The following is a 10869-nucleotide window of genomic DNA, read 5'->3' as shown; positions in this document are numbered from 1 at the left end:
ACTTGAGACAGCAAGAGTAACAAAAGACAGAGACAAAAGACTTGAGACAGCAAGAGTTAACAAAAGCTAAACATGGCAGCCTAAACAACATTCATACAAAAAAATAAACTATCATTGGTTATATAAAATTTTCCTGACTGGTTAAAACTCAACAGTATAAAACATGCACTTTAGAATATTTATTAATTAAGTTCAAAGGGTACCAGTGTCTATATGAAACAATTCCTCTCCAAAGCCAAAGTATAGTAAAAAATTAATTCAAATGATATTGACATATTCTAAAGCCAAAAAACATTCAGTTATTATTGTGGAGGTAAACCTGGAGCTTTGGGGCTTTCTCAGGCTGCAAAGGGCTCTTTCTCTCAAAGCTGCATATGACAAAGTCCACTCAAAGCTGCTTCACTAAAAGTTCACTCAAAAGTTCACTCAAAGCTGTATATGACAAAGTCCATGGATGTCATTAAGCTCAATAAAGGGCAAGACTGCTGGTACCCAGCTCCGACCTCCCCAGTAAGCATGGCTACTGTGTCCATGAACGTAGGATGTGTTAGGATCAAAGGCACACTATTCTGCTAGCTAAATAGATAGCAAACCACCCCTCCCTCCACCTGAAAAGCTCCTTCCCGATGTAAATAAATGTATACCGCTGGGAAAATTACACCTATCTACAGAGTAAGGAATTCAAAATATTAATGTAATCCCTACTTAAAAAAAAAAAGAACCAAGATGCATTATGTAAAGATACAATTTCCAATGAGAAATGTAATTGTGTTGTATACCTACAATGTACCAATAAAAGAATTTAATAAAGTGAAAAAAAAATTTAACTAGAGTCATCTGGCCATTTCTGATTACATCTTAAAGATGCATTCAGACTCAATTTCTGTTGATTTACCACTAGATACTTCTAGTCAAAAATATTAGCTTTATCCCCAAATATCTTAACCACTAGTATGACTGCAGTGTATTATCTCCCGAGGTTATCACCCACTGGAAGAGAAAAAGTAGATATTCAAGCAGCAAGCAACAATTACGACCCTTTCACATAGTGACATCTGAGTGACTATTGAATAGTCCAAGAACAATTCTAAAAACAAGAAAATTTGTGCATTTTAGTAAATATATCTTAATTTTCACAGTTGAAATTTCCTTAGACATTGCACTTTCTTCATAAGGAAATCCTGGTTTTTGTTAATGTTATGGCGAGTCAGGACTTGAACTAGCAGCCTTCTTTTTCTTCTTACTGTGTTTCTTATGCTTCTTTTTCTTTTTTGTTTTTTCTGTTGCTTTTTCTCATTCTTCATTGCTTTTCTTCTTTTTGGCTCATACCTCTTTTATATAATCTGATTCAGATAAGGACTCAGATGATAAAGGTTTGTCTTCAGGATACTTCTTTCTTTTTTTTGCTAAGTCCTTTAATGTCCTTTTCTTTCTCAGTTGCATCCTTTGACTTCCTTTTCTTTTTTAAACTACCCTTACTGCCTGATTCAGTTTCTGACATGGAGCTTTCAGAAGATTTATGTGAATGGTTCTTCTTTTACTTTCTCGTTTTTGCTTGCTTCTTTTCCTCATCTTCAGAATCTGAGGAACTGCTGGAAGAATCAGAGCTTGATGAAGAAGATGAATACCTTCCAGATTTCTTCTTTTCTTTCTTCTTTCTCTGTTTCTTTTTTTTTCCTGGATGAGCTCTCATTTCCACTTAATAATTTCTCCCTGTGCTTTTCTAGTTCTTTCTTCCAATTCTCATTCATTTTTTCCTTCAAATTCAGCCAAAGCCTTAGAGCCTTTCTTTTTCTTTTCTAGTTGCTCTTTCACTTCTTCCCAGGTAGGCCTGAGTTGCTTCAGATAATCCTGGATTGTTGGCCCTGAAGACTGGACTGGATCCCTTGATCTGGCCATTGCTTTTGGGTTCATGTAGGCCACCCCATTGTCCTGCTTCCCCATCATGGTGGACAGAGCGCACAGTAAGACTGTGAGCAAGAGAACAGGCCAGAGAAACAGCCAAGCGGGGCCCACCACCAGTCCTTCTGTCCAGTATTTGTTTTATGTAGTTGGGTGCACTAGTGTTTGGTGCATAGATATTTATGACTGTCATCTTTCCCTGTTGGATTGTTCCCTTTACAAGGATGTAGTGTCCTTCTTTGTCTCTCTTAATCAGTGTTGGTTTGAAATCCACTTGATCTCCAAAGAGGATAGCTACTCCTACTTTTTTTCAGGTTCCTGTTGCATGGAGTATTGTTTTCCACCCTTCAACTTTCAGTCTATGAATTTCTTTTTGAATTAAGTGTGTTTCTTGTATGCAGCATATTGTTGGATCTTGCTTCTTCACCCATTCTGCCAGTCTATTTCTTTTTTTGTTGTTGTTGTTAAATTCTTTTATTGGTACATTTTAGGTATACAACACAATTACATTTCTCATTGGGAATTGTACCTTTACGTGATGCATCTTGGTTCTTATTTTTTCCCCATTCCTAGCCCTCCCTTCACCCCCTCCATCCTTCTCTATTTACAAAGACTTTATTTCCATTTTTTCCATTTCTCAGCATTTTTTCTTTCCCTTCTTTCCTTTCCCCTGCCCCTCCCACTACCCCTACCCCTTTGGACCTTTTCTTCCTATTTTGCATTATTGATTATTCATTCTAATCATTGGTGCATTTTAGGTATACAATATAATGACATTCATCATTGGAAATTTGCACCTTTAAATAATCTCTCTTGGTTCTTATTTTTCACCCTTGCCCAGCCCTCCCTTGAACCCCTCCATTCCTCCCTATTTACAAAGATTTTGTTCCTATTTTTCCATTTTCTCATATTAATCCCATTCCCTTCTATCCTTTCCCTTATCCTTCCCACTTCCTTCAAGTCTATTTCTTTTGATTGGTGATTTGAGACCATTAACATTGATGGTTATAACTGATACATATTGGCTTATCATTGTCATGACTTTTTCTGTTTGTTGGATTCTCCCCCTTTGCTTTTAATTTCTTATTGTGCCCTATGGATTCATTCTGCTGTGCTTCCTGGGATTGTGATCCTCGTCTTTTCCTAGGATATTATCTAAAATTTTTTTGGAATGCTGGTTTGGTATTCATGAAGTTCCTAAGGTGCTCTTTGTCATGAAAGTATCTTATTTCTCCACCAATTTTGTTTTGTTTTGTTTTTTTGGTACCAGGGATCGAACTCAGGACCTTGAGCTTGGGAGGCAGGTGGCAGAACCACCGAGCTAAATCCCAGGCCCCTCTCCATCAATTACGAAAGATAGTTTTGCAGGGTACATCAGTCTGGCTTGGAGGCTATTTTCCTTTTGGGCTTGGAATATGTAACTCCAAGGTCTTCTTGCCTTGAGGGTTTGGATTGAGAAGTCTGCTGTGATTCTGATGGGCTTTCCTTTGCATGTGATTTGTTTCTTTTCTCTAACTGCTTGTAGAATTTTGTTCTTCTGTTGGGTTTCTGGAATCTTAACTATTATATGCCTATGTATAGATTTTTTTGATCAAGGCTAGTTGGAGTCCTATGTACCTCACTTATCTGTACGTCAAGTTCTTCTCTCCTGCTTGGGAAGTTTTCTGACATAACTTCTGTGAACAGCTTTTTTATGTCATCTGCACTCTGTCCTATTTCTTCATTGACTCCAATCAGCCTTATGTTATTCTTTGCACCGTCTAGCAGCTGCTGGATTGATTTCTTGAGGTCCCTTACTATTTTAAAGAAATTTTTCTTTACCTGTTCACTAATTGCAATCTTATCTTCTATATCTGAAATTCTGTCCTCACATTTGTTCATTCTGGTGCATAGACTTTCAATGGAGTTTTTAATCTCCTGGAAATCTGTTTGCATCTGTTTTATGGATTCCATTTGTTTCCTATGTTGGGATTCCATCATGTTCCTCAGCTCCTCTATTTTTTTTATCTGTGTCCTCTCTAGATCTATTAATCATGTCTTGCACTATGGGCACAATCTTTGCTGTTATCTGAGAAATTATTTCTGATTTCATTTTTTCCAGATCTTCTTTTGTTACCAGTTCAAGGAGTCCATGTGGTTGAGTGTCAGATTGTTCCATCTCATTACCCTTTGGGGTTGCTTTAGGTGATCTGGAAGTCTGGTTTTCAGACTTGTTGATATGTCTTCTCATTTCAACAGGGGTGGGGGGTGGGGAAGTGCTGCCGACACCCACATGGCTCACCTCCATAGTGTTGGGGGTGGCTCTGCTTCTTGGCCACTCTGTGTTTTCTTTACTACATGTGTGATATTATGAAGACCTCTTAATTTTGTGGGGCCTCATCACTTCTTGGTCTTTTGGCTAGGATCAAGTGTAATTTCCTGGAGCCCCACTGAAATAACTGCCTTGTGGGAGAATTGTGAGTATTAAGAAAGATCATGTAAGGTGACATATGATTGGGAAGGGTTGATATTAACAACTTCAGGCATTGCTGACCTGCAATGGAAGAGATGTTTGAGGATCACCAGGGGAGCCCCTCAGAACTCCTCCCATCATGCTGATTAAGTGGTTACTTTGACACAGAATTATGGATTTTAACCTTAGTGTATTAGCAGTTGTTCTCTTGTTACTTTAAATCCCTTTTCCCATCCATCTGGTCCTCCAGTTTCTAATTAAAATTTGAAAGTTGCATGAAAATTCAGCAGGAACAGTTTTCATGAAATGTTTTCTCCAGTGGAGCAGATTGTGCTGCTCATCAAGTCAGCTTTCAAACTAATTTAACTCTCAGCCCTATAGCCTTCATACAGAAAGGCAGGGAAAGCAAAAAAGGAGCTGTGATGAATGGTGCCCGTTGGACAGCTTCATGGCTCTGACTCACTGAAGAAGCATTACAATGTTAATAGAAGCATCCTCTCTATCCCTTTCATCTTGTTTTTGCAAGAAGACACTATTAGAAAGGCAAAGCCCAAAGAGAAGCAGTACACTAACATTGTGATCAGGCTTAAAGGCAAGGCAGCATTATACAAACAGAGATCCCTTGGTCACTAGATCAAAGGAAAGCAATAGCATTGGGAAAATAGGAAGGGAAAGGGTCATGTACCTAAAGCAGTGTAGATATATAATAATAAATAGCCATTGTCTTCTAAGCATTTAATATATGTCTGATATTGAGCTTATCAATGAATTATTTTATCTGATCCTCACAATTGTTACATTAGTGAGAATAGGTTAATTGCTATTACAAATAACCCCAAATCTCAGTGGCTTTAATATTCTAATAGCTGTTTCTTACTCATGTTATAGTATGAGTAGGAGGAAAGGGAGGGACTCAGGTTCCTTCTTGAGAAAATTCACCTCTAGAAACTTGGAGTTTTACTTTGGATCTTCTGCTTTCTGTCTGTTGCCAGATGAGGGGATAGGGAGAGAGTCACATGGTGATGATCCTACAGAAGGTGTCTGAGGTGTGGGCCTAGATGTAGCATGTATCGCTTCTGCCCACATTCCATGGACCAGAACACAGTGACATGGCCTACCTACCTGCAAGAAAGTCTGGAAATATCCATTAGGGTCATGACCATTAGGAACAGGAAACAGTTTGGTGAACACAGTCTTTGCCCTAACTTCTTATCATTACTCCCTATTACAGGAAAAACTGGATTTTAGACAGGCAAAACACCTTGCTCAATAGCACATCACAAGTAAGTGGCAGAACCAGGATAGGTTCTTGGTGTGATAAGTTCTTAGCAAAGGCCAAGAACTTGCCTATAAGGTTACTGGGCTTTGCAACTATAAAAGAAATGGTTACTCCTCAGCACATTCTTCAAAGCTGGGTATTTCCTGAAATGTGCAAGGTAACATGGGGATGTTACAATTTTGAAGATTACAATGGAAACACAATAGTTAGAAGAGGGTGCAGACAAGGTATGCCTCTTCAGGTTTCCCTAAAAGTGAGGCTCTGGCCCCCTTGCTTTCTTCCCAGGTGTTAGATGATAGAATTGAATTCATCTTGTACTGCTGCAAAGACTTCACCCTTAATCACTGCACACTTTCAAATATTTCCTTAGGATTGCCTCCTCTAACCTTTAGACATTAAGGAAATGCACATCAAAACTACTTTGAGATTCCAACTCAGCCCATTCAGAATGGTTCTCATTAATAATACTAAAAACCATAAATGCTGACAAAGATGCAGGGAAAACAAAACCCTTCTACACTGCTATTAGGAGTGTAAATTAGTATAGCCCCTATGGAAATCATTATGTAGGTTCCTAAAAAATAGAAATGCCATTTGATTGAGCTATATTACTTTTTGGTATATACCTGAAGGAATGAAAGTCAAAATACTATAGAGATACCTGCATGCCCATGTTTATTGTGGCAAAATACACAATAGTCAAGATAGGAAATCAGCTTAAATGCACATCAACAGATAAATGGATAAAGAAAATGTGGCATATATACACAATGGAGTATTATTCAGCTGTAAAGGAGAACTAAATTATGTCATTTGTAGGAAAAATGCTGTAACTGGAGATTATCATGTTAAACTAAATAACCCAGACTGAGAAAGATGCATATTTTCCCTAATATTGTACCATCTTTTTAAAATAGTTCCATGACAGTAGAAGAGAAACTATTATAAAACAAGAGGAAGGGAATAATGGAGAGGGAGGAGAGGAATATAAAATATATTATATGCATATATGAAAACAACACATGAAAACTCAATATTTTGTAACATTAATATGCAAAATAAAAAATGAAAAAGATGTCCTCATTTAACAGCATCTACTATAATAGGGCTGCAGGGGCACTACCATATTTTAGAGTTGGGGGAACCAACCCCATTGTGTCCCAAAGAGCAGTATTGGCTAAGGTGAGGCCTAAGGTGGTGAATTCAATTTCCAATTCTGGGTTCCAGCCACATAGAACTGTGAATATTCACCTAAGCTTACTCTGTTCTCTTGCTTTCTGACTTTTGTACCAACTGGTTCCTCAGCCCAGATGGGACTACAATTACTGGTGTGGACCTGGATATTGATAAATTAGTTTTGGCTGCCCACATGGTTCTATTTTATGGGCAGAGGTGAGGTCCAAGGGAGGGTCAGTCTAAGGCAAAAATGGGCAAATACATTCTTCTTGATAGGTGATAGAATTGAAGATCAGCAAATAAATATATTCCTTACTCTTTAAGGTAGATGAGATTTGGAGGACTCCATTTTTATTTCCATTATTTTCTTGATTGTTCCAGACTGACATTAGTATGTTTTCAAGGGCACCCTTAACACCATTAACATGTTCCTACCATAGAATTAGTCCATGTTATAAAATAGACCACGCTTGGGCCAGGGATTTAGTTCAGTGGTGCTGCCACCTACCTCGCAAGCACAAGGTCCTAAATTTGATCCCCCGTACCAAAAAACAAAAACAAAAACACAACCAGCCTTAGAAATGCTGCCCTAACAATTTGTAAGACTGTCTACTCCTATGTGATCGGTAGGGCCACTGCGGTCCCACCACTGATCTGCAGACTCTGAAGTGGAAGCTTCTAGTTCTCTGCCTCATCTAAAATGTGGTATAAATGGCATCTTTCTACATCATTTTGGTCATATTCTGAAGCAATAATGACTGCTGCATTAAATCTGTACCTTCTGTACTCTTCTGAACTTCCCACCATTTGAACCCTTAGTGGCACTGCCTTTCTATGTCTCCCACTTCCCCACCCCTGCCTGAATTCTATGTCTAGCCAAATGAAGGTTGCTTGTGGCCCTGGGTCTCCTGCTATTCAGTATTTGGTTATGCCTTTTGTCTTCCTATAAGGCTCATCTTCTTTATTCCTTCCAATTTTTAAATGTTTTGCTTAAATGCTATCCACCTGACCTTAAGCTCAGAGTTCTCAAACTACCAGGGGATAAGAGAGTCAAGAAAAGGTCTGGATTCTGCGTAGAGTGGATGATGTACCGACTGATCCAGCCCCTAGGTACCCTAGACATACCTTAGGGACAAAGCAGTTTCTCTCTCTCTCTCTCTCTCTCTCTCTCTCTCTGTGTGTGTGTGTGTGTGTGTGTGTGTGTGTGTGTAGTGAAAGTTCTGTATCCCACAGGAGATGTAACACCAAAGCTCAAATCTGCTTGAGAGCATTTCCTACAAGTTTGACTGTCAGTGGGATCTATTATGTACTGTAGTAATGGTTTTATTCTGGATAACTGAACTTTAAATTTTTTGCACTGATGCAAAGCACTTCAAACTGCAGAGAGCAAAGTTCTGTGACCTGATCAGACTTTCTGGTTTCTTCTTCTGTGAGGCAGTATTAACTAAATAACATTTAGTAAACTAACCACTTTGGGCTCTACTGGTCTTATTCACAGGACAAGTACCCATAAGAGTAGGATGGACTGTCTTGAGCAACAAAATGTAATTTTAGAATCACTATGGGTTGAGTACTAAAACAAATGTGACCTTATTTTGCACTAAAGGCAGATGAAGCCTCAAATAAATTGATGAAATAAAGCACCTTAATTGGATATCTCAGCTTATTCCTTGTAGTACTAATGTGCTGAAATCATTCAATAAATGTATGCTGATTGCTTGTTGTGTGCAGGGCACTCTTGTAATTATTGGGACATGGCATGGAGCCAGGCAAGGTGGTCCTTGCCCTCAAGGGGCTTTGAGGCCGTAACGGGAAGCTCTGGCTCCTTTCTCAGAATCACTCTTTGCAGGTGCCTGGCTGTGTTTGAGGGAATTAAAAGCAGCTCTAAAATGCTCTCCCCAGGAACAGAGCAGTAGACATCAGAATGGAAAGGGAGGAACTGCCAATCTGACACCTAGGATTGAAGGATGCATGTATTTATTTTATGTTTGTTTTGTCCATGTGAGAAGCCAGCTTCACTGATTGTGTGTTGTTGATGGTGAACTTTCCATTTTTTCTTTTTAGGTATAGGTATCATTTTATTAATTTTATTTTATTTTATTTTTTGCTTAAATTCTTTTATTGGTACATTTTAGATATATAATACATTTACATTTATCATTGGGTGTCTGTACCTGTACATGATGTATCTTGGTTCTTATTTTTTCCCCATTACCTGTGCACCCTTCACCCCTCAACCCTTCCCTATTTACATACTTCATTTCCATTTTTTTTTCTATTCTCATAATTTTTCCTTTCCATTCTTTCCTTTCCCCATCTCTTCCCACCACCCCTACCCCTTTGGACCTTTTCCTATTTTAAAGCATCAATTATTAGTTATTAATCCTTTTAAACCTTATTTACACTCTCAGTTTCTCACACTAGAGAAACTATTCAGTATTTACACATGTGTGTCTAATTTATTTCACTTAAGAGTACGGCCTCAATATGCATCCATTTAGCTATAAATGACTCTAGTTTCTTGTTCTTTATGGCTGAATAGTACTCCATTTTATTAAAAAAAACCACATCTTCTTTATCCAGTTTCCAGCTGATGGGCACTTGGGCTGTTTCCAAGTTTTAGCTATTACAAACTGTGCCACAATAAACATGGGTACACATACATCTCTGTGGTATGATTCTTTTAATTCTTTTGGGAAAATACCCAGCAGGAGAATAGCTGGGTCAAATGGGACCTCCAGCCCTAGTTCTTTGAGGTATCTCCACACTGATTTCCACAGTGGTTGCACCAGTCTGCACTCCCACCAACAATGGAGATGGATTCCTTTCTCTCCACACCCCCACCAGCATTTGTTATTGGTTGATTTCTTGATAGCAGCCATTCTTTCTGGGGTGAGGTGGAATCTCAGTGTTGTTTTCATCTGCATCTCTTGAATGACCAGTGATGTTGAACATTTTTTCATATGTTGATTTGCTGCTTTTGCTTCTTTGTCAGAGAAATGTCTGTTCATTTCAGATGCCCATTTTTGAATTGGGTCTTTGAATTTGGGGGGGGGGTCTGATTTTTTTTAGTTCTTTATGTATTCTAGATAGTAGACCTTTGTCTGAGTTACAGCTGCTAAAAATTTTTTCCCACATTGTAGGTTGTCTGTTAGCTCTGTTGGTGGTTTCTCTTGCAGTGCAGAAGCTTTTTAATAAGATGAAATCCCAGTTTTTGATTCTTTCTGCTAGCTCCCGTGCTACTGAGGTTTTGTTCATAAAGTATTTTCCTATGCCAATATCTTCAAGAGTTCTGCCTAACTTATCTTCCAGCAAGTTTAGTGTTTCTGGCTTAATATTTAGATCTTTAATCCACTTTGGTCTTAGTTTGGTGCATGGTGATAGATATGGGTCTAGTTTTAATCTTTGGCAGGTTGAAATCCAGTTTTTCCAACACCATTTATTAAATAGGCTATCTTTCCTCCAATGAGGGTGGTTGGCTCCTTTGTCAAAGATGAGGTGGCTGAGTATGTCTGGAGTTGTTTCTGCATCTTCTAATCTATTCCACTGATCTTTGGGTCTATTTCTTTGCCAGTACCATGCTGTTTTTATCACAGTAGCTTTGTAGTATAGTTCAAGTTGGGGATTGTGATACCCCCAGCCATGTCTCTGTTGCCCAGAATTGCTTTTGCTATTCTAGGTCTCTTCTAATTACAAATGAATTTTTGGATTGTTTTCTCTAGTTCTGTGAAGTATATTGTGGGAATTTCAATCAGCATTGCATTAAATCTATATAGCAATTTTGGAAGTATGGCCATTTTTACTATATTGATTCTTCCTACCCAGGAACAAGGGATGTCTTTCCATTTTCTTATATCCTCCTCGATCTCCTTTTTCAAAGTGCTGTAGTTTTCAGTGTAGAGGTCTTTTGCTTCCTTTGTTAGATTGATTCCTAGATATTTCATTTTTTTGGATGCACTGTAAAAGAAATTGTTTCCCTAATTTCTCTCTCAGTGAGTCTGCTATTTTTGTATAAGAAGGCTATTGTTTTTTGAGTTTTGACCTTATATCCAGCTACTCT

The 10869-nt window shown here is 38.3% G+C and overlaps 1 pseudogene; it reads right to left on the bottom strand.

The window, feature by feature from the left end:
• Positions 1-1197: 1197 nt before the first annotated feature.
• On the bottom strand, positions 1198-1944 carry LOC101709079 (protein FAM133B pseudogene; annotated as a pseudogene).
• Positions 1945-10869: the final 8925 nt, after the last annotated feature.

The sequence above is a fragment of the Heterocephalus glaber genome, unplaced genomic scaffold (assembly GCF_053883595.1).
Source record: "Heterocephalus glaber isolate CG9 unplaced genomic scaffold, H.glaber_assembly_v1.0 deba00001497, whole genome shotgun sequence".
Lineage (NCBI taxonomy): Eukaryota > Metazoa > Chordata > Mammalia > Rodentia > Bathyergidae > Heterocephalus > Heterocephalus glaber.
Note: the sequence above shows the minus strand (reverse complement) of the source record. Positions and strands in the feature narration are given on the sequence as shown.